The following is a 4,969-nucleotide window of genomic DNA, read 5'->3' on the forward strand; positions in this document are numbered from 1 at the left end:
AGATCTACGTCATTTAAAAAAAATATATTTTAGAAAATAAATTACGCTAGAGGGCGCTCTTCCCCAACCTATGAATGATCCCTTGACAGCGTGAGAATCATAGAAGCAGAAATGACGTCGTCCCAAAAATAGTCACTCCATCCACTCCCATGTTATGAGATGTAGAAAAACACTTCTAGCTCGTATTTCTTATTTTTTTTATGAAAACAAGCGCTCTCTGTGGATCTTCAAAATAAGAAGATGAATGAATTAATACCTGGCAGAGAATGTGTTGAGTCAGACTCTGCCGGTAAAACATGAAATAGATTCACATTTTGAAAAGACAACCAGAGGATAGTCTGTAGTTGAAAAAAATGAAAGACCAAAGTTTATAATGTAGTAGGACAAAATGACCCTATCGATGGCAACAAAGCCTGCACATACTGTACAGTAGCCTGTAAAATCTGCCCATGTACCAGACATTATGAGTGAACCAGCTGGTCAAGTTGTCTTGGTGTTCTTGTAGGTGATGTCAAAGTTCAACAACAAAACAGATGAATACATCGACTATCCGGCAAACTGTCGTCTCGCCCCAAAGACAGTCTACAGTCTGCACTGTCCTCCACATGGCGTTCAACCTGAGGTATCACACACTAAACCTCCTGTATAACCTGGTTTTATCATAATATGATCAAAACAGGTTGTACAGCAGTTACAAAACTATGTACTCACCTTTCTTTCTTCTTTTTTTTCTTTTCTTCTTAATCTTAACCAATATATATTTTGCTATTCTCTGCTTTCTTATGAAATGAAAAAAACTAAATGCTACATATTTTAAAGACTTAAGGTCATTACACACCAGGAGTGAAACATTTTCTTTTCTTTTTACGCCCCTTGGCTGCATTCGATCATGACACAACTCCCCCGGCCATTTTTGCCAGACTAGGTTTTCCACCAAATTTTGTCCAAAACTCACAGTATCTCTGGGGTCAGGTGATCAAGATGTATCAGTCAGATTTGTCATATTCCATTATGATTGGCAAAAATGAGCTGGAGACCTTTGAGGTGCAGAATTTTCTATTTTTATTAGTGTGGTTGCCTATTGACAATCAACAATTGTCAATACACTATTTAGTTATTTCTAGAGCTACCCGCGACGTTTACTATACTAACCCTGTAGTGAAGGGAATACAGCTATGCTGAATTTGGGGTGCCGATTGCTATTGTTCACTAGGTTCATGTCGGTGTGTCGGCCAGAACACCACTTTAGGGCCCTTATTCCAGATATTAAAAGAAGAGGACAGAGAGAGGCTTGATTTTGGATTTCTCCTTTTACTTTCTCTCTTTTGCAGTTACAGACATGTAGAAGCAGTTGAACAATACACATGTGTGTTTGTGTGGTTTTCTGGGAATACACAGAATAGAGACAAAACAAGTGCATTAATAAAGTGGTCTGTACCAATAATTACTCATCAAACAAATGGTGTCATCTAGCTGGAGAGATAATAACAATAGTATACATTTCACAGTTTAGAATTAAGAATAGCAGTTGTATATCCAAATACAATCCTATGTGTCATAACCCAACTGTGACTAGAAATTACTGTAGCTTGTATTAGGCAGAATGCATCAGCATGACATGACAAATAAACAACAAACAGTCATAAACTCATAGGCTATGCAGTAGTTATTCCTAATAACCAATATATGAAGGACTTGTGAGAGAATGACAGGGTATAAATTAGCCCAACTATAATCATCCCTGAACGTCCGCCATTACTGACGAGTCATGGAGCTAATTCAGACAATGGATATTAGCAAAGCAACAGGTACTAGCTTAGATAGCACTTAGCTTAGTTAGCACTTTACAAACTTAATGAGCATGTTTTAGGTCCATAAACATTATTAACATCAACAATGAACTTACGTGGTCATTGACGCACACAACACACTCTAGTTAGGAGCAGGCTCAAACTAACTGAAGTAACATCTTAAAGACGACTGAATACTCTGTATTGACGTCAGGAATGTCTCTGAGAATGTCTGTGGCTTCTAGAACTTTATCACTGAAATCCCGCGATATCGCGGCAACTCTCGCGGGATTTGACCCGCTGTTCAGAATAAAGGCACTTGGATAGTTTTAGCTTGGCAATCAGTGTTCACAGTCAGACAGTGCAATATCAGAATGCCAACCAAATAATACATATAATTAAATGCTTAAACCTATAAGTTGGGGGCCTTTTCTACAAACCCTATACCTAACCCTAACCCTAACCTTAACCGCACGCGGAAGCCACGTAGTCGGAGTAATGGGATGTCGGACTTATATACTGTCCCCCTCACACAGTGGTGTTGGCGCACACATTTACACCGTATATGTCGTATGTCAAATCAACGGGCTTCATCTGTAATCATGTGCTTACATTTTGCTAAGCAATAAATATGTTGTATAGTTTAATTGATAATAATGTATTGGTGATTAAAATGTTACCATGTGACAACTCCCATTCAAGTATCTCTCGGAAACCGTAAGGCTATAAAGTTACCACTCTTGATAGAGAGGTTCACAGTCCAGTGGCCTATGCAGGAAAAGATAATTACACCAGTCGACCTCATAGTCGCGCTATAACAACCAACTTTACGTTTTGGCCTTTAACCTTTGAACCGCTGGTTGTAGAATTCCTTGGATGATAACCCAACTGCCCATATGGGCCCATGCTCATTTCTCTCTGACTAGATTTCCAAAAGACACAAACATTGGCACACATGATCTCTGGACTCATAAAGACACTTCATACAGGTCTTTGATAGTCCATACCGTTTGGCCGAAATTGGTTTCCAAATTTAGTGGGCCAATTTTACAAAAAGATTTAAAAATCATGAACGAAACGTCCAAACAACCCAAAATTGTAATCACATGTTGAGGGTTGTGAAGTCAACGCAGCACCAAAAGCAATTCCCCTTTGACTTATAGGGGCGCCACTAATGTGAAGACCATTTTCTGCAGAAGCAAGATTTATTTTCAACCAATCCCAACCAAATGAGTTACATCTCAGGAGACATGTGATAATGTAATTGGCTTGCAAAATTAGTTGGAGGGGCCTATAAAAGAAGCATATCACGAACAGCCAATCAACACCAAATTTGAATCGCATGTTGCATGGCCTCCCGGCAGGATTTGCATCGGGGCAACCACAATTCTCAAAATTGCAACTATTGTTATTATTATTAATAATCTTCTTTTTTCCTGTTAATTCCCATCGGGGTCGACATTGGAGATCATCTGTTTCCATCTGGTTCTATTTAATAATAATAATAATAATAATAATAATAATAATAATAATAATAATAATAAATACTTCAACTACTACTGTACAACTTCTACCACTGCTAGCACACTACAGTAGTACATCAATGCAATAGTAAAACAGTGTCATGTGCCTTCAGGCTTCGGAGCTATGGAACTATGGACCAAATTACTATCCAACATTTGAGGTGATGATGGATCTCGATACAAAAGTCGTCTCATTGGAGCTACGGGACCTTAAGGACCCTAAGAAGAAGCAAGTGTGGACACACTCACTTAACCTGAGTAATAAAGGTACAGTTGTTTATTTAAATTCGATTTTCATTCCTGTTTACATTTGCACATACCTTTTGTCCGGGTTTCTCCTGGGCCGTGTTTCTCCTTCCAATGCCGGGACAAACCCCTTATTCCACAATTCATCGCATTTGAATTGATGAGATCATCATGTCTGGTCCTTCTACGAAAACCTGGGTGTACAAAGGAAGACTTAAGTTCACAGAAAGAAAAGAAAAAAACTCAGGCAGTGTCACATCCCTCACAGCCGGCCTGGTCCAGCCCGAATAAGGTTAAAGGTTTCATGACATTCAGTTTTACAACACATTAAATGTCTTAATCATTGTCCTTCAAAGGTGTATTAAAATGTTTTAACTGAAAAATCTACTCCAGTGATCCATGGCAGTTTTTTTTCTCTGATTTCTAAAGCCTTTTCAACTGCAATGAAAAAATAAATCTTTGCTTGCAGGTGACGCTGTTGAGGGATTTAGACAGACAGTGAGTCCTCCTAATCCAGGCTATTATACATATTTTCATTCAAATCAGTCTAAAAGCACCACATTTGGCCCAGTTGTAGCCCAGGGCATACTTTAATGATTTAGCCAGGGCGCCCAAGCCATAGCGGCCAATCCAATATGGCCACCTGAAAACGGTTTTGGCTATAACTTTTGACCCATATGAGCTACAAATGCAAACGTGGTTTGTATTTTATGTTGTTTGACCATTAGAAACATGTTGGAATGCTTATATTTACGATTGGTTCGTAATGTGCATAGTTGAGAGGAGAGAGCAAACCAGGCTCTCCTTTATGCACCACAACTGCAGCCATCGTATTAATTTGCACCAAAGCCCTAATGACCGCCCTTTTTTCAGTAAATATGAGAATTTGTTTTGTAAACCAGGTTCAAAAGTCTTCTTTCACTTTCGCCCTGTCGTTTGGTGCCCCCCTGACGTTGGTTTGTACATTTTCACTGTACTGTAGCTACTACTTTGATGAGTAAAATACTGTTCTGGATATTTATTCAGAATACAATTGAAATATATTATTAATGTGTGTAAATACCGCGGTAAAGGCTTTCACTTCTTGTCATCCACAGGACAAATTGAACCAACGAGAATAAGGAACCCCAGGCTTTCTTATCCAGATACAATACCATTCTCTTCACAGTATGGTATGTTGTTGTTGCTTACCATTTATTACAGTATGTTATCATTTGACTTGCATAAAGACAAACAGGATTTAGTTAAATCAATAATGTGGAAGCCAAGTAGAGGGTTCCATCCTGAAATGGCCCACAACGTCCAAGCTGAGAACACAGCCCAACAATGCATGAGGAGGGTCCTTGGCAGTGTGACCACCATTGCAGCAACAGAGGCCTTGTTTAACACTCTTCTCACTCACAAGGAGTG

At 39.0% G+C, this 4,969-nt stretch overlaps 1 long non-coding RNA gene across 1 annotated transcript; it reads left to right on the plus strand.

Moving 5' to 3' along the window:
- Positions 1–509: 509 nt before the first annotated feature.
- LOC311057576 lies at positions 510–4,733 on the plus strand. Its single transcript, XR_014601972.1, has 3 exons — positions 510–622; positions 3,427–3,580; positions 4,657–4,733. It is a non-coding gene; the product is annotated as an uncharacterized lncRNA (long non-coding RNA).
- Positions 4,734–4,969: the final 236 nt, after the last annotated feature.

This window comes from Gymnoscopelus microlampas (genome assembly GCF_963454915.1).
Source record: "Gymnoscopelus microlampas genome assembly, chromosome: 12".
Classification (NCBI taxonomy): Eukaryota; Metazoa; Chordata; class Actinopteri; order Myctophiformes; family Myctophidae; genus Gymnoscopelus; species Gymnoscopelus microlampas.